Source organism: Littorina saxatilis, linkage group LG1 (assembly GCF_037325665.1).
Source record: "Littorina saxatilis isolate snail1 linkage group LG1, US_GU_Lsax_2.0, whole genome shotgun sequence".
In the NCBI taxonomy this organism is placed as follows: Eukaryota; Metazoa; Mollusca; class Gastropoda; order Littorinimorpha; family Littorinidae; genus Littorina; species Littorina saxatilis.
Window position 1 is genome coordinate 76,128,875 of NC_090245.1, and position 19,882 is coordinate 76,148,756.

The 19,882-nt window shown below is 39.8% G+C and overlaps 1 protein-coding gene and 1 long non-coding RNA gene across 3 annotated transcripts in view; one reads left to right on the forward strand and one right to left on the reverse strand.

The window, feature by feature from the left end:
* LOC138979560 (polypeptide N-acetylgalactosaminyltransferase 1-like) overlaps window positions 1-12,725 on the reverse strand; it is a 38,528-nt gene extending 25,803 nt beyond the window's left edge. Inside the window, exon 1 of the mRNA XM_070352276.1 lies at window positions 12,458-12,725. The gene's annotated coding sequence lies outside the window, so the exon portion shown is untranslated. The remainder of the gene's footprint in view (window positions 1-12,457) is intronic.
* A 5,279-nt stretch (window positions 12,726-18,004) lies between these two features.
* The window catches only part of LOC138979579 (uncharacterized), a 46,567-nt gene continuing 44,689 nt past the window's right edge, over window positions 18,005-19,882 (forward strand). The window contains exon 1 of one of the 2 annotated variants that reach the window (XR_011460057.1): window positions 18,005-18,320. This is a non-coding gene — a long non-coding RNA (uncharacterized lncRNA). The remainder of the gene's footprint in view (window positions 18,321-19,882) is intronic. The other variant, XR_011460056.1, reaches the window with a different exon arrangement.

Genomic DNA, 19,882 nt, shown 5'->3' on the forward strand with positions numbered 1-19,882 from the left:
TTTGGTTGCTGGGTGTTTATCGAAAAATAACTAGCTCTACAAGTTTACAGAGGTAAAGAAGCAGAGGGGGGAATAAATATATATATGTATTTTTTTTCTTTTTTTTTCTTTTTCTCTTTTTATCTTTTTTTGTGTGCCTCAGTTGCATGCAGTTCGCTTCAAGCTGAAAAATAAATGAAAAGAATGAAACCCTACGGGTTTTTTTGTTTTTTTTCCTTTTTCCTTCATTCTTTCTTTCTCTCTACAGCTGAGCGTCCTTCTTCATTGGCGTTTTATAAATTTATCAATTGTGTGTGGTTTTCTACAATGGACAAAATCTTGCATCTTTAATGTTGGTTATTGTCTTACATATGTCTGTGTTTGGGTTGACTTAAGTGTTGTTTGTGGCGGTGTCATAATGGAGTTAACATAGTAACAATCACAATAAGTAAGAGGAAAAGCAAATTGTAAGCGTGCCAAAGTTTTCTTAGTAACAGTTCTCTTTTCATACAAGTGGTGTTTAGTGTAACAATGTAAGTTCCGCCTTTACCCCGGTGCCGTTCTCCTTTTAGCGAAACGAAAGAAAGAGGAGGCGGTGAGGGAAGCCAGAAAAGAAGTACATATGATACACTATTCTACGTTTCGTATTTGTTTCTCTTTGTCAAACATTATTATAATATCAGTGGGAGTTCCGTATCTATATTTGCTTATGCACATCTTTCCTATCAAAATCAAGTGATTTATATATTTGCATTTTATTGAGTCAGCACCATTAATATAACCACACAAAATATGTTCTACTCCAAAGACTATTCTTATTTTATATTTCTCATAAATAATTTGTTCAACGTATCTCCATAGCACTTTTATTTTCTTACAATTAACAAAAAAATGTTCAACGTAATCTATTTCGGTTGGACAGAAGGGGCATCTCTCACTATCTCGTATTCCAATTTTATACAGAAGAACATTTGTTGGATAAATCGTGTGTAATATTTTCCAGTGCAGCTCTCTTAATCTGGATTCTTGGGTTACATTTTTGGCCAGGTTCCAATGTGACTGGTCGACATTAATGCCAAACATATCACGCCAGAAGTTGATAGATCTCGGGGTAGTGTACTTTTCTTCAACAATATATTCACGGAATTGCCTGGCACTTTTAATACTAGTTTTATTGAAAAGAAGATTGTTTTGTCTATTCAATACAGGTTGGTTAGGATCATAATTGCTTTTCTTAATATATTCAGATACTGCTGATCGAACTACAATATATTCCAAGTAGAGGCCAGGTGAAGCGTAAACACTTGCTTGGATAGCGGGATAGGACTTGATACCGTGATTACCTAACATGTCTCCTACATACGTAATGCCTGACCGGGCCCAGTTCTCATAATACAGAACGTTATTTTGATAACTTATACTTGGATTGTTCCATAAGCAGTTGTCTTGCACGCAATCGTTCTGAGAAATTGTATTATGTTCTAACCATGTTCGAGCAACAGCTGTCCAAAATATCGATTTTATTCTTCCAATTCCCTTAAACTTAGACGGTCGAATAGCTGTAGTAAAGCAGGCAAAGCCACAACCGAACCCTTCAAAATATTTGTTTGGGATCCATGTCCATTTGCATGAAAGGTTGCCAGATGAGAGTTTGCTTAACCATTGACATAAGAAGGAGTTTTGCATCGTTTTGACGTCTATCATATCAATACCACCCTTTTCGGTACTGCTATTTAAAACAACTCTTTTTACTTTTCCAAATGCTTTTTTGTTACAGTCTTTTTTCCTCCACAAAAAACGATATAATATTGTGTTTATTTCCTGCAGCACTTTGTCAGGGATACAAATATATTGCATTAAGTAAACTAACTGCGAGAGCAGAAAAGTTTTGATAATGCAAATTTTTCCAGGAATGCCCAGGTTCCTTTTTTCCCAAGTAAAGATGCTTTGCTTAATTTTATCAATTTTACTTGACCAGTTTAGTTCAATTTCGGATGCGCTTTTCTCGCTGTTAAAGTTTACTCCTAATATTTTAATCTGCCGAACACATTTTACCTCAAAATTAAAATTGATATTTTTACTTGATCCAATTCCCATTGCTTCAGACTTTAGCTTATTCAAGCACAAGCCTGACACCTCCGAAAATACGTCTATAATCTGTAGAACCATTGTAACGTCATCCGCGTCTCTCAAAAACAAAGTGATATCATCGGCGTATAATAGAATTTTTAAAATATTTCTACAAGTTACATTAAGGCCTTTTACTTCATTGCTCTGCCTAAATCGTATAGCCAGAAATTCCAGACCAATAATAAATGCCATCGGTGAGAACGGACATCCTTGTCTAATGCCACATTTTACATCAAAGTTTTCCGACAGCCACCCATTGTACACAATACAACTTCTGGTTTCATTAAACAACACATTTACCCATTGTATAAAATCTTTTCCAAAGCCAAATTTACGAAATGCACAAATCATATATTTTTTGGATATACTGTCGAATGCCTTTTGAAAATCCAAGGCTAATAAAATCCCAGGTTTCCTATTAATTCTGCAATATTCAATCACATCGTCTATAGTTCTTATAGTGGATGAGACATGCCTTCCTTTCATATAACCGACCTGGTCCTCATTGACCACTTTATTTATTACTTTGCTCAGTCGATTTGCAAGAGACTTGGCTAAAATTTTGTAATCAGTGTTTGTCAGTGAGATGGGTCGCCAGTTTGTAAGTTTGTTTTTTGGCAGATCTTTTCCCTTATGCAATAAGGTTAATACTGCTGCCCTTTGGGTGTAGGACAAAGAACCATGATCAAAAGAGTAATTAAAGGATTGCACAATTACATCCTTCAGTTTACACCAAAATATTTTAACAAATTCAGTAGTCAGACCATCCAGACCGGGCGAAGACCCGTTTTTCATCATCCTAAGAGCATTGGAGGCTTCTTCAATGGTAATTATACCTTCACATTGTTGCATTTCGTCTTCACTTAATTTAGGAAGTTCGCACTCGCCAAGGAAGTTGTCAACATTGTTAGATACAACCGGATCAGGTATGTTTATTTCACGGCTATAGAGGTTTGCATAGTATTCTTTTTGTGTTTTTAAAATTTCAAATTGGTCATGTATCTTGTCTCCATTCTCCAATTCAATATTCGGAAATAGTTTTGCATTTGCCCGTACTTTTTCTAGATTGAGGAAAAACTTGGTGTTCTTTTCCCCCTCCTCAATCCATTTAATTCGAGATCTCGTTTGTGCGCTCTTCAATTGCTCTTGTTCATGAATTTCAAAGTGAATTTAAGTGAATTTTAAGTTCTTCACGTTTTCTTAGTAAAGTGACGTTATCAGGTTCCCTAGCAAGATCGGATTCACAAGATTCAAGTTTATTGTACGTGTCAATCTGCTTATTTTTATTGAAAACTGCACGTTGCTTACTGAATCGGATCGTTTCCTCGTTTATTTTTATTTTTAATAATTCCCATTTTTGTTCAGGGTTCTCCTGCTTATTTTCATCAAGGTAAGTGTCAATTACACTATTAATTTTGTGCACATATTGCTTATCTTTCAAGAGTAGATTATTACATTTGTAATAACCCGGTCCTTTCTTGCCGTTAGAGAGTTTTAGTGTAATACATACACCTCTGTGGTCGGATGTTGGGACAGACATTAAATTAGTCTCGATCACTGTGTCCATTCCCTCTTCCGTTGTAAAAATATAGTCTAACCGTCTGGCTATAAACTTGTTAATATTTATTTTGGACCATGTATATTCCCTAGTCTCGGGATTAAAAATACGCCAGACGTCATTTAGACCACACTGTTCGACAAAAGAGTTGAAAAGTTTGACATGTGCGGCAGGGTGTTTTTATCCACTAATGATATCAAGGTTATTATCTCTAACACTGTTAAAATCACCGCAAACTATTTTAATCATCGAATTACTTTTGTTGATCTCTTCAGTAAGAACAGCAAAAAATATTTTCATTTCTCTGAAAGTGCTTGGAGCATACACATTAAAAATAGTTGTTTCTTTTCCATTAATAGACAGGTTTATGGATACAATTCGTTCATGCTGACACTCGATGGACCAATCGAAGGAAAACTGCTTTCTTACAAGAATAAGTTGACCCTTCGAGTGCTTTGTTCCTTCAGTCGAGATTAATTCACCTCCCCATTCTTTTTTCCACGTTGCTACGTCTGCCTGTGTAAGGCCAAAAAAAAAAAATAGGTGTGGTTACGGTAACATAGCCAAAAAGAATAGGGTAGGTAGGTAGGCAATCACTTTTTTTTTTTTTAACTTTTTTTTCTAATGTGTACAAATTAAACCTACTTGACAGGGAAATAAGTGTGCGACTCGGGCGCTTTCGCTTTCGTTGCGTTTTTTGCACTCGTTTTGTTTTTTGTTTTTTGTGACAAATGTAATAAAAAGTTATAGGATCGGCCCCTAAAAATAGGGTAGGTCGGGTTACCGTAACCACACCTATTTTTTTTTTAGGCCTAATATAAGACTCCTGAATACAAATTACGTCATACCTTCCTTCTCTCAGTCGACTAAATAGTTTTTTCCTTTTAGTAACATTTCTCAATCCTCGAACATTTAAGGACAATATTTGTAAATTTTCCATATTAAAATATTAATATGTTTTAGTAGTCAAGTCAAGTCAAGTCAAGTCAATATTTATTTCAAAAACCCCTAGGGTTACATGAATAAAATAAAAATTGCAATAAACACGACAAAAAAGATATATGTATTAATGAGACACAACACTTCTAATTAACCGAAAATGAATCAAGCTTAATTCATAACAAAATAATTGTAATCATACTTTTTTTTACAGGAATGTATATGTTTCTGTGTTTGTTTTTGTTTTAATAAAAAAAAAACACGTGATCAAATAATCAGAACTCTTTCAAAATACTCTTAATAAAATATTAAATTCAATAACTTTCGTTTCTTTGTTAATTCAAATAAATGTTTAAATTTGACAATATAACCTTTTTCTCTTTGATAGAAAGTAATCAATAATACTATGTAAAGTAAAAATGTGGTCGAGGGTTGAATGACCTGCTCGAAAACCAGCTTGTTCTTCACCAATGACTGAATACTCATCAAAATAATCAGTTTATAGCCTATTATTCAGAACACTGGTAAATAACTTTCCAAAGCAGCTCGTCAGGGTTATACCTCTGTAATTTGCTGGGTCTTCAGCATCTCCCTATAAATACAAGGGGCGTAAAAGTCCAACAGACCATTCGTCGAGCATGTGTCCAGAACAAAGAATTACATTAAACAGCTTTGTATATACTTTAATCAACTTCCCAGCAGAAGCTTTCAAAAACTCATTTATAATTTGATCATTTCCACAGGCTTTATTATTCTTTAGTTTTTTAACTGCTTTTAAAACTTCATCTTCTGTTATCATACAATTTAAATCAGCGTTATCCTTTAACGTCAGAAGAGACTTTTGGTAATTCTTCATTTTTTTTCTCTTAGTGTTCCATTAATAATCTTCCAATACGATTTTGGATCTTGGCTTTTTAGGTTTTTAATTTTTTTAACAAGGTCTGCTTGATATTTTTTAAATTGCTTATTTACTTCCTGTTTATAACTTCGACTTGTTTTGGTGCGGAGCTCACGCGAAAAGGCAGTCTTCATTCTTCTATGTACATTTTTTGCTTTAAAAAAGGACTTTCTCTTTTTCTCACATGTAACATTAAACCATGGACAATTTTCGGTTTTCCTTTTATACTGTTTCTTACCAAAATTATTTCGTTTAAATAACCCTATCTTCTGTGCACTACTCTTCAATATATTATTAACTTCTAAAACAACTCTATTAACTTCGTCAACAGAAACATTTTCTTTAAATACTAACAAGTTATCTAATTGTAAATCAATATCGTTTATCGATGAATCTTCCAGACCACAGATATAATCAGTTTCCAATTCTGCTTTCCATTTTGGTCTTCCTTCGAAATGTTCTGCTACATTACAAGCATGCACTTCGTTCCCAACTTCATCATCACAATCATGACTTAAAACATTGTGTCCAAAAATACAATCAAGCTTAATTACCAAGGGGCAGTGAACATCCGAGAACATTTCGCAAAAATCCATAACAACAAATTCTTTGATGGTATGAAACAGGTTGGCTGATATCAAAACATAATCAACAACACTAACATTTTTACATGTAAATTTCCCGGTGCCTCTGTCTGATCCAACCCGACCATTTACAATAACCATATCTGATGTTTTACAAAATTCCACTAAATCATGCCCGAAATTATTTACTAACACATCTTGTGAATGTCTCTTCGGGATATAAAAATTGTTGTCACCTTCGTCATTTTCTCTGCACATATCTTGTGTTTCACAGGGCATACCAAAATCAACATCAAATAAATCTTCAGTGGTATCTATAAGTAATCCTGTTAATCTCCAAGTAAGCACGCGCCTTCATGTTCAATAGTGAGGAATGCATCGTATAATTCGGTATAAACATCCTTATTCACATATGGTGAACCTTCTGGGGGAATGTACACAGCGCCAAAAAGTATATCTTGTTTTAAAAACTCCTTACTGAATTTAAAAAACATCATATTTTCACATAATTCTGCCTCACAAAACGTATAATATTTTCTTATGGAAACATCAACCTTGGATTTTCTTTCTTTAGTTTCATATACTGTAATAAACTGTACAATATCATCCTTGACTAACAACAAAATTCCTCCTGATTTACGTTTAAACTTGCTTCTGTTTTTATAGAGGGACACATAACCCGGAACATCAACTGTGTCAATATCATCCAACTTACTCTCGGATAGGGCAATAATATCATATTTACAAATTAGCTTCAGAAAATCTGGGTGTTTTAATTTAGATAATACGCCACCAACATTCAACGCAATGCACGATAGCTCGGATCCTTTGTAATCACACGCAACACTATCATTTCTTAAAATATTTACATCATGTACCTGTCCCTGATCACACACAATATCAGCTCGTATAGGACTAGTGTCATGCGCCTGTTCCCGATCATACACACAATTAGTTGCAGTAACATTGAATTCTTGTTCTTGTTCTATGTCACATGTGTTACTATTACCATCACAAATGGCAGGTTCATTACAACCAGCATGCAATAAATCAGCACATTCAACATTGTTTTGAACACGATTGCAATACAGAGAAGACTGAAAGTCATTCATGCGAAGTGCGTTTTCAACATTCACCCGCTCGCGTTCACAGCATTCTTTTTCCTCACACACACACGCATTCACGTTTTCTTTCACGTCCTTGCTTGTTTCTCCCTGTCGCCGTAGTGGGACTGGCCCACTGTGCCCGGCCGAGCAGAACCTCGCAGGCTGGCTGTGTGACACACTTTCTGCGCACGGCGCGGTCTTATGTCTCTCCCTTTCGGCACCACACATAATACTATGTTTGCCACTAAATACATCCATATCATTCTGATTGTCATTTACTGGTTCTTTAGGTGGGTCACACACCTTCTTCCTTTCACTGGATTGACACCTGATAAAATAATGTTCGTCTTTCACCCAAGTCTGATTTTCTTTTTCCACCTCCCCTTTTCGTTCACCACTGTTCTGTTTTTCATACTTTTCTTTCTTTTCATTATAAAAACACATGTCAAATGTCTGCTTTTGATCTTCTACCTCGTTCTTTCTGCTACATGTATCACTACCGCTATTTCCGTAACCAACCTGTTCGTCTGGCACCACGCGTAGGGACGTGGCTCGCGGGCAGAGGCTGTGTCGTCGGCGTTCTGGTAAGTCAAGTCAAGTCAAGTCAAGTCAAGTCAAGTCAAACAGTTTATTTACCAAATGCAAAGCACAGGATTTTGTTATGGTGTATGCATAAAACTTCACACTCCTTCCACACGCATATATCATAATAACTATGTACAGATAAAGTGTTCAATTTCACTGGGCCTATTTACGTGTGTACACCAACAAGACAGTTCAAAACGGACTGGTTGTTCTTTTAGCACCAATTTGACAGGAGTAATCACAGGTTGCATGGATAAAGATAAATGAATTCCCTAAAAATCATATCTAAAAATATAGTCATCAATATAATAAATCCGAGTACATGCTAACACAGTTATTTAAAGGACACAACCCTTACATCTATTAAGATATTTCATTTAAGGATACTCGATCCATTTCAAAACTTTAACTGACACATATCACAGATCTAACAGATCTAAGAACGATCCACCATTGAGGCCGCAAGGACTGCCTCAGGAAAGAAACTGTTTCTGAAACGAGAAGTCCTGCTCTTCAGAGCGCAGAAGCGCTTGCCTGACGGGAGGAGCTCGAACAGATGGATGGCTGGGTGAGATGAGTCTGCCACTATACCCCTAACTCTCTTTGCTAAACGTGAGCTGTACAGTGAGGCGACTGACGGAAGTTCGCAACCCACAATACGAGACGCTTGTCTGACAATGCGCTCCAGCTCTTCCTTGTTCCTAGCACTGGCACCGCTAAACCACACGGTGACTGAAAAACACAGAATGCTTTCTACAGTGGCCCTATAGAACTGCTTTTGGATGGCTTGGTTCAGTCTAAATTTCTTCAGCTGTCTAAGGAAGTGAAGCCTCTGCTGACACTTCTTGATAATGGGCTCTGTGTTTTTGTCCCATGTGAGGTCGCTCGAGATGATTGTGCCTAAAAATCTAAAGGAGTCGACCTGCTCAACACTTACACCGTTGATCTCTAAAGGGGTGAGTGCGAGTTTGTTCTTTCTAAAATCTACAATCATTTCTTTGGTTTTAGAGACATTGAGCTCTAAGTTGTTGTCAGAGCACCAGCCAACCAACTGTTCCACCTCCTCTCTATACACACTTTCATCATCGTTGGAAATCAGCCCCTCAACTGTCGTGTCATCTGAAAACTTCAGAACCAGCACAGATGGATCTGATGATACACAGTCGTTCGTGAAAAGTGTGAATAAAAGTGGAGAAAGCACACACCCCTGGGGTGCCCCTGTGTTCAGCGTGGCTGAGCCAGAGTATGAACCGTTCACCTTGACTACCTGTGGACGGTCTAAGAGAAAGTCTAAAACCCAATGACAGATGGACGGATGTACGTTCAGGGCTGACAGCTTGTCAAACAGCATGTGGGGGATAATTGTATTAAAAGCGCTACTAAAATCGAGAAATAAGATTCTAGCGTATGAACGTGGCTTCTCCAGATGACGCAGGATGTGGAACAGACCTAGCGCTACAGCGTCCTCAACCGATCTGTTTGCCCGATAAGCGAACTGGAGAGGGTCACGTGAGGCACCAGTGCATGCCTTTAAGTAGGACAGAACGATCCGCTCAAAAACCTTCATGGCCACTGATGTGAGTGCGACTGGGCGGTAGTCATTAAGCTGGGCGACACGGGGTTTCTTGGGGACAGGGACTATCACCGACGACTTAAAACAGCGGGGGACAGAATGCTTCTCTAAGGACTCATTAAAAATGTCTGTGAACACGGGTGCTAACTGATCAGAGCAACACCCTGCTGACACCCTGGGGCACCCCTAGTCCTCGTCATCCCAGTCTGCCAGGTATGGAAGGCCTAGCGCTGCGAAGTCGACGCACTCAACCCCCAGCTTGCTGAACAGGTCGTCTGGGTTTTCAATGACGACTGGGCGCTGGGGGGGAGGCGGAGGCTTGTCCTTGGGGTCGTTCGGGAGGCAGAGGATGCGCCCCTCCACAACCCACGCCCTCTCCACTCCCTCCGTCCTCTTCACTAGAGCCAGCAGCCTGGCGCGAAGGGGAGTCAGATCGTCGTTGATATAAACGCCTTTGTAGTTCTCCTTTTGCTTCAGCTGCTTCTTCGCCATCATCACCTCGCGTCGCTTTCTCCTGGAGATAAAGCGGACGAGTATGGGGCGTGCACCGTTGGAGATGTCTTCCTCTTTGATGGTGACACCGATGTCAGCGAAGATTTTCTTTGCTTTTTCTTCTACTGCTTCCATGGTTTCGTCTTCTTCACCTTTCACGCCAGTAATTCTCACAGTCTCACGCCGACTGTACTGCTCAAGCCGGTCGTTGTCGTACGTTAGTTTCGTAACCATGCTTTTGAGTCTAAGTTCGCGGGCAGATGAATCTCCTCTGCTGTTGATAATGCCTTGTGCGGTCATCTTCTTGGCTTCTGCCACCGCCACCGCCACGGCCGTGACGAGTGCTGGAAGCAACTGATTTACTGTAGGGTTGTCAACTTTTCCCAGAGCCTCCGTCACTTTGCTCATCACGCTTTTATTTATTTCCTCAGTGTTCAGTATACACAGTTCACTATCATCTTCATCAATCCGTCCATCCGCGAATCTGTGTTTCTTATGTTCCTTGCTTGTCGAAAATACCAAACCCCTTTTCGCTTTTCTAGTCGGCACATCGCCCTCTGTCGCCATCAGCAGCACAGAGATCACACAGAAAAATAAGAAGAGAAGAAAGTTTAAGCTATGTGGTAGTTCCAACTCGCATCCAAATCGCAATGGCCAGAAATCACAGTCCATTAAACATGCAGTAGTCGTAAGGGGGAAGAAATCTTCTCAATAAGGGACATAATCATCCCGTCTCGGTTTCTTTGGTGTTTTGTTCTTTGTTGACATTGTCGACGTTGGCTGGTGATTTGTTAACATCAGCGCACTTCTGCTGTTTCTGAGGCTGAGAGAAAAAAATCACGGTTGCGGTCCTATGATCGGTGTCTCTTCACAGATTCCGAGCGGCTTCGCGATCCTGCCAACAGCGTAGCACTCCTCGGTGTACGAACAGACGGTCGAAAATTCGCGAAAAAGTCGGGGGCGGCGAAGAGGTTGGTGGTGGAGGACGGAGCCCTGTCACAGGTTTGCACCGGCTCGTCTGTTGTAGTTTCAGCTTCAAAAGACTTTTCGGTTTGCGCCGGCTCGTGTCTTGTCGCAGTTTCGGTTTCAGAGTTTTTCTCGGTGGCTGTCTGGCAGTCAGGACTGCCACGTCTGTGACCTGGTAATCTGCACTCTCTGCAAACTACTTCATTTTCGCACACTGACACATGGTGCCCATCCAACAAACATTTGCTGCACACTACCTTCCTCGGCACGGACTTCTGTTCCCTATGGTAAACAGCGGCGGTGAAAATGCTTACAATCATGGTTTTCTCGAGAGGGACAGGGGGCACAGTAATGAAAACAAGTCGCGTAAGGCGAAATTACTACATTTAGTCAAGCTGTGCAACTCACAGAATGAAACTGAACGTAGTCCGCCGCTAGTGCAAAAGGCATTGAAAGTGGCGAGCCTGTTTGGCGCGGTAGCGATTGCGCTGTGCTTCATAGCACGCTTTACTGTACCTCTCTTCGTTTTAACTTTTTGAGCGTGTTTTTAATCCAAACATATCATATCTATATGTTTTTGGAATCAGGAACCGACAAGGAATAAGATGAAATAGTTTTTAAAACGATTTCGGAAATTTAATTTTGATAATAATTTTTATATTTTTAATATTCAGAGCTTGTTTTTAATCCAAATATAACATATATATATGTTTTTGGAATCAGAAAATGACGAAGAATAAGATGAATTTGTTTTTGGATCGTTTAATAAAAAATAATTTTAATTACAAGTTTCCGGTTTTTAATGACCAAACTCACTCATTAGTTTTTAAGCCACCAAGCTGAAATACAATACCAAACCTCGGGCTTCGTCGAAGATTGCTTTGCCAAAATTTCAATCAATTTGATTGAAAAATGAGGGTGTGACAGTGCTGCCTCAACTTTTACAAAAGGCCGGATATGACGTCATCAAAGGTATTTATCGAAAAAATGAAAAAAACGTCCGGGGATATCATACCCAGGAACTCTCATGTCAAATTTCATAAAGATCGGCCCAGTAGTTTAGTCTGAATCGCTCTACACATATACACACACAGACAGACAGACAGACACACACACACACACACACACATACACCACGACACTCGTCTCGATTCCCCCCTCTATGTTAAAACATTTAAAAACATTTAGTCAAAACTTGACTAAATGTAACAAAACGACCCCCGGTCAGAAAACGAGTCAATTTTCCATCTTTGTCTCTAGCAGCTCTCTGTTGCTGTACCTCTCTTCGTTTTAACTTTCTGAGCGTGTTTTTAATCCAAACATATCATATCTATATGTTTTTGGAATCAGGAACCGACAAGGAATAAGATGAAATAGTTTTTAAAACGATTTCGGAACGGAGCCCCTGTCCCTCTCGAGAAAACCATGATTGTAAGCATTTTCACCGCCGCTGTTTACCATTGGGAACAGAAGTCCGTGCCGAGGAAGGTAGTGTGCAGCAGAACGGAGCTCGCAACCGAGACTGACAACTGAGTTTTCGATCTCAGAGTCGGCTACCGAGAGAGGGAGATTGTCAATGAAAACTTTAGTAGATGGCTTTTCAATGCCGAGATTGTCACGCAACGAAAAAGGGTTTTCACCACATACCTTTATGGCGACGTTCCTCAAACTCAAACCTTGAACAAGCAGAGTGTTGCGTGCTTCTCTGGTGGCTGCGTAAATCCTCCACAGCCCCCGAATCTCTTGAGCTCCGAGAACACTTTCTCGTCCAGAAACTCTTTCGGCAGCCAAACACACTTCAAGCACAGAAACACTGTCACTGTCAGACAGGGGAATGTCTCTTCTTTTCAGAAAAACAGGGTTGACACCCGAGGCCATGGTATTTCAAACGAGAGAAGAGAAGAAAGGAAAAAACAAAGCTAACACATTCGGTGATCATACGACGAAATAGGTCGCGAAGAGTATGTGACAACTGTATGGAAAGCCGTTTGGCTCATAACCATTACACGTGTAATAAAACATAAATACACGCGTAATAAATGATTAATACACGTGTATTTATTTCTTATTGCACGTGTAACTTATCTTTTTTTCTTATGCTATGGAATAGCATAATGTATGGAAAGCCGTTTGGCTCATAACCATTACACATGTAATAAATCATAAATACACGTGTAATAAATGATTAATACACGTGTATTTATTTCTTATTGCACGTGTAATTTATCTTTTTTCTTATGCTATGGAATAGCATAATGATTAAATACACGTGTAATAAATATTTCATACACGTGTAAGAAATGATTAAATACACGTGTAAGAAATGTTTATTACGCGTGTATTTAATCATTTCGTACACGTGTATGACATTTTTATTATACGTGTATTAATCATTAATTACACGTGTATTAATTATTTATTACACGTGTACTAATCATTTTTTACACGTGTAATGGTTATGAGCCAAACGGCTTTCCATAACTGCTGTGTACCGGAGCGACGAAAAAAACGTGACCGCACGCCACGAATGCCGCCAGCCGAATTCATATATATATATGTCTTGTATACTTGCCATTTACATATTTATTATACATGTTGAAGGATGAATGATGATACATTGTAGACGGATGCATGTTATTGATTAAAAGCCCCACAATGATGTGCTTGGCAAATAAATAAAAAATTAAAAAGATAAAACGCCAGATGTTTCGACACGTTTCAAAGGCAAAAACTTAATTATTTTGATAGAGGCCCCTGCACTCACCATTCCTCTCGATAAGTCCTTCATCCAACCTATAGATCTACATGTAGGTCAAGACACTGTGACAGTAGCATTGGTCCAGATTGTGTAATGTGTGCATAATGGTGCAGTGAAGTCAAAGTTCGAAGGTAACTGGCTGTAACATGCGCATTTTGGTGTCGTTTTAGTATTGGCCATTGGAAGAATGTTTAAGAAAACAAGACACAGACATACAGACACACAGGCAGACACACAGACACACAGAGAAAAAATAACCAAAATGGTGCCTTTGAGTCTGTTCCTGCGTGTGTTTCAACGGCAAATGTCTCTGCCTGTCTGTCTGTCTGTCTGCCTGCCTGCCTCTGTCTCTGTCTCTGTCTCTGTCTCTGTCTCTCTCTCTCTCTCTGTCTCTCTGTCTGTCTCTCTGTCTCTGTCTCTCTCTGTCTCTCTCTCTCTCTCTCTCTCTCTCTCTCTCTCTCTCTCTCTCTCTCTCTCTCTCTCTCTCTTCGCATCCCCTTCCCCATGTCAAAGCGTTCGTGCCCAGTCAGTATATTTTTCTGCCTGTCTTCTTGTCTGCTGTTTTGTGTGTCTGTTTGTGTGCCTGTCAGGCTATGTGTACCTGTGTCTGCGTGAGTATGTGCAGTTATATCACCTTGCAGTCCGTCTCTTTTTCATTTCTCCCAGTTCTGCATGTATACAACCTAGTACTCCACAGTAGAAAATACTTCCAAACGCACACACACGCATACACTGTAAACACGCCAATACCCTACAGTCGTCACTGAGCGACCGATAAAACATAGTACTGATAATGAATACTCATTATCGCTTTTTACTGAATGGGAATGCTCACTGCCTTCGTCGCGTGGCGGCTAACTACCGGACACCATTTGGGAAACAAATAATGAGTCAAATGAAATGCACAAGGACAACCCAACACAGGGATGTCGCAACTTCTTCTTCTTCTTCTTGGCGTTCGCAGAGGTTACACGATCAGTCCAGCACTGGTGATAAATGTCGTTTTCTCCAACTCCTGTTGACTGCCGTATAGTTTGGTCTGCAAGGGAGTTGGTGACGGCCACACTTCTTTTCGTTCCTCATCTAGTAAGGGACATCGCTGTAAGATGTGTTCCGCTGTTTGGTCTTCTTGACCGCAGGCACAGGTTGGTGATGGCGCCAGCTTGAACTTTCGGTTCATGTGAGCATTGAGCCTGTTGTGGCCAGTACGCAGCCTGATGAGGTTGGCTTGCTGCTCTCTGGACATTGTGTGGTAGTCATCTCTGTTTGTCCTTGGCCTCATCAATGCCTTGATGATTGTCTTCTGCTCACTAAAGCTGACACTGTTTTCAGGTTGGTCTTCCACGGCTCCTTCTTTCGCCAGCTCATCTGCCCTTTCATTTCCTGGTATCCCACAGTGTGCTGGTATCCACTGGAGGACAACTCTTCTGGTTTGTCTGACCATCTGTAATGCTTTGGCCAGCTGTGGGAGTTTGTCGTTCTCTAGGGCCTGAAGGAATGAAAGGGCGTCCGAGAGGAAGACAACTTGGTAGCAAGGGTCTGCGGAGTCCTGAACCAAGGAGGCGGCCTGCATGAGAGCTTCTGCTTCTGCTTTATAGTTAGTGCATTGTTTGCCAGTGGCAACGCTGGATGTAGCTGTATGTCCCCCAGGGAACTGGATCAGAATGCCAGCACCTCCATTGAGCACGGCGTTAGTTGCTGATCCATCGGTGTATACATGGATCCACGCCTCTTTTGGGTACTGTTCATCGATCAGGGCTAAGGTGAGTGCCTGTCGAGCTGTGTCATTCTGATCTTCTCCTGAGGTAACATGTGGAACACTGGTGCAGATCTGGATGCCTGGTTTCTCTGTTGCCTTGGGGGTTTCCTCTTCTTCTTGAGTCAGAGGTAGAGTGTTCTGTGGGAGGACTTCCCTGTACTGTCGAGAAAGTCTCTTGCTCTCGTGTACAAAACTGCTCCGTTTGAGCCGGTTTTGGGTGGATGTCGCAACACAGGGATGTCGCAACACAGGGATGTCGTTTGGTGTTGGCAGTCGGAGAAACGACGGAACTTATTCAAAATGGACGGACATTTTGCCATCATTACAGCATAATTGCCGAACTTGTTTTCTATGGGGGGAAGATGGTGCCCAGGATGGCAAAACAATTCAGAAAATTGAATGATGATGACGGCAAATTTGCCGAAGAAAATCAAATCTTAGAGGTGGCGCGTGTAAACGATGGAGAAGCAGAACGCATGAACGCATGATGAAGATCATGAACGCAAAAGCAAAAGAAGATCACATGAAGCCCATTAACGCAGAACCAGAAGAAGATCACAGGTTGGACCGCGCCGACATAATCTCCCTGGGCTAGGGGGTTTGTTTGTTTGTTTGTTTGTTTGTTGGTTGGTTGGTTGGTTGGTTGGTTGGTTGGTTGGTTGATTGGTTGGTTGGTTGGTTGGTTGGTTTGTTGGTTGGTTTGTTGGTTGGTTTGTTTGTTTCTTTATTGTTTGCTTTTTGTTTGGTTTTGTTTATTGTTTTTTATTTGTTGTTTTTGTTTGTTTCTTTCTTTCTTTCTTTGTTTATTGTTTTTATTTGTTTTTGTGTGTGTGTTTGTTTGTTTGTTACACGGAATGATTGGACTCATTAGATACGCAGTACCTGTAGAGAGAGAGATGCTTGTGTAAATAAGAACTATGTTCAATGTGTCGTATCAGACTACATCAGCAATCATTGTGTCCCTCTAATGTGCCTGCGATACAATCCACGATACTTGTCAATAATCCCTCTATTAAAATGCAAGCGTTGCTGTAGCGTTGCCTTCCAGTGTAGAGTACATTGATTTTCCGGGCCTTCGTTAGCAGCATAACACAACATGATGTCCGCAATAATTACTGCATCCGAGGAAACGTACGAACTGTCATAGCAGGCCCGTACACTATGCGTTGTTGCAACAGACGAAACAAGAAAATGAAGTTATAGCTATAGTAGTCATAGTCTAGTGGATCCGCCTGTACTGTAGGCTTACACTGCATTATCGTGGAGAGAGAAAAGTCACCAAATGAATACCTCAATACATGTCATTCATTCCTTCTCCGATGCAGTCCCATGGGTGAAACCCGCTATTCAAAAAGGTTAAAGATATAGTGTCTAAGCCGCCATTTTGGAGAGTTTTTTTTACGATTTGGACCCTGAAAAGATCAAAGGACATTCGCTTTACGGTAATTTAGAAACACCTGCAATAATGTTTTGAAAACGGCAACGAAACTATGCCAAATAATTAAATGAATTTTAATCAGCGAGCGGTTTGCATCGCCCAGCTGTCCTGTCAGTAGTCAGGACTTCCGGTCGTCATCATTACTTATTTGGTTTTCATAGATGCCCATTCGTCAAAGTAGATCAAGACCGTTGGATAAAGGAAGTCAAATGTACAGTCTAGCTTACGCATGCAAATTCCGTGCCATACAGCGCTAAAACGCTCCGAACAACAGAAACAGACACAATGTCGGTTGGGGAATATCAAGGTTTGCAATGACTACCAAACACAGCATTCAGATTTGAACAATAGAACGCTCAAACACTAATTCTAAGACCTTTCTCGTGTGTATTGTCATCTATTCAACTCCCAAAATGTACTCTGTAGCGCTCGGCTCAATTTCATATAAGTATATCTTGGAATAGTGCATGAAATACTCAGGGTCGAAAGGTGGGACGAAAATTATGACTCGCTCAAAGAACGTCCCAATGAGAATTATAGTCTGGGATGCCCACTCAAAACACAGCCGTTTTCAATTTGATTAATTCATCGCTCAAACGTTTATTTTAATGTATTCCTGGTGTGTGGTCCCATAATTACAACTCCCAACCTGAACTGTATAGCTCTTGGGGCGATTTGAGAGTTTTTCTTGTTAGATATAATTTCTTTAAACTGACGGTCAGGACTTAATTGAAGCGAGCGCTCCGTTCACAAACTGCGGACGTTGATGGGATAGTAAGCATTTCGTTGTTAAGCCAACACAAAACTCTGCACACACGCTGTCGCCGAGGGTTTAAAAAAAGAGAGCCTGTCTTTAATTTGCTCGGCGGTGTAGTTTCGTCGTGTAAATTCCATCCGAGGGGGGAGCTCGCGACAGTTAAATGCAAATAACGGCGGTCTCAGTGGCAACGACACATATACAAGTAGGGCCTATAGTTGAGAGCGCAAGAAAAAACAAGTCGCGTGAAGCGATGTCAAAACATTTAGTCAATATGTCGGCCTGAAACTAAGAAAAGACAATTAATACTGAAAACCTGGGATAAGTCATCATCGAGACTAGCAAAGCTTGGCTAGCCAAAACTCGAAGACCGAGACGGGTTGAGCCGGTTTCAGCGAGTCATATGACCTAATTTGCATAAACAAATTTTCTTAAAATGTGTAAGTTTTGTTTGTTTGTTTGTTCGTTCATGGGCTGAAACTCCCACGGCTTTTACGTGTATGACCGTTTTTACCCCGCCATTTAGGCAGCATGCTGGGTATTTTCGTGTTTCTATAACCCACCGAACTCTGACATAAATTACAGGATCTTGTTCGTGCGCACTTGGTCTTGTGCTTGCGTGTACACACGGGGGTGTTCGGACACCGAGGAGAGTCTGCACACAAAGTTGACTCTGACTCTGAGAAGTAAATCTCTCGCCGAACGTGGGGACGAACTCACGCTGACAGCGGCCAACTGGATACAACTGGATACAAATCCAGCGCGCTACCGACTGAGCTACATCCCCGCCCAAAATGTGTAAGTAAACATGACATATCTGTATATTTTTGGATTCATGGAATTATGCAGAATACAATGCAATAACTTTTGAATCTCTCATTGAAATTTCATTTTTAAATGTTGTAAATAACATTAACGAACAAACTTGTAATGTGTTATTTGAATTTTTCACTAAAATATAAAACTTAACATTGATCGAGACAGTCAGTCTCGATCTGTGTAAAATGTCATATTGTGGTGAAAAATACAAATATAATTTATGTATCGATCGACTTTATCCTTATTTTGTTACGATTGAACGCACACACACATGGACGCGTTTTAGTCACCTGGCTGGCTATAGTGGAAAGGTTACTTTTGGTGGTCACATTAGATATTATGTTTTTTGGAAAGTTCGTTTTATTTGCAGCCACAGTTCGGTAAACGACAAATGGCTAAATCCAACCACCTAAGAATGAGAAGCGTTTTTGTAGCATGACCCATATTCTGCAAAAATGCAGCCATGACGCAGGGGGTAGGTTACAAAAAACCGCGTCATGTACCGCTTGACTGCATACGGATATAAGCAAATTATACCTTAAACGAAAGCTAAAGATTTTTGCCATCAGACAGCAAGTAAAATTCCTAATTCGTATACACAGTTTTATTTTTAACAACATCTGTATAACATGCGGACGACAAAACAGGCCTGGAAATGCCATTTTCTCAATCGATATGTATAGCTAACTGAACGCCTGGTTGAAACCGCAATCAAAAACATCTTGAAAATTGTTTATTCTCACAGCTAGAATTATTTTACATCAACAATTGTTAATTTACCGAGGAAAACAACAGTCACATAAGATACATAATGGATGATTTTGAATCAACTCCGAAAACCGAACCGGGTCGAAGCAAAAAAGAGTTTACACATACACAGGCTTGAAAAAGGATAATTTGGTTCAATCTGTTCGATTTTTACCCATAACGTTAAAAATCAGCTTAATATAAAAGGAAAGTGACCATTGTAAAAGGATTTTGCTATCGCAAAATAATTCAACTTCCGGTTTTACCACATGGCGTCCATAATATTATCAATTTATTACATAGCGTGCATTTGTCAGAAATTATTCTAAATGTTAGAAGCGATCTTAAAGTGAAAGTAACGTTTAATAAAAGTATGCGCATTTATTTATTGATTGATATATGACTAAAATAATGGACATGTAATTTAAACGTACAAAACGACATTTTGTACACTACCTCTCTAAAAAAAACGCGACTATGACCGACCGATATGTATGTGTAAATTAGGTCATTGTTAGTGATGAAAACGGGTTTTCTTTAAAAGATAACACGCAAACTGTGAAGTTCAAGCCCATAAATGATTTTAGTACGACTTCTTCAAAACAGGTCCGTTTTTCACTCCACCAGTTTCAGTTTTAATAAAATATATGTATAGCTCTCATTTTCAAAAAAAACTTATCTGCAATTCACTTAACCAAATACACAATGAACCCAGAAGGTATTAGAGTGAGACACTTTACAGTGAAATATGTTATGATTCCCCTTATTTCAAAATATATGCATTTTAATTGGCA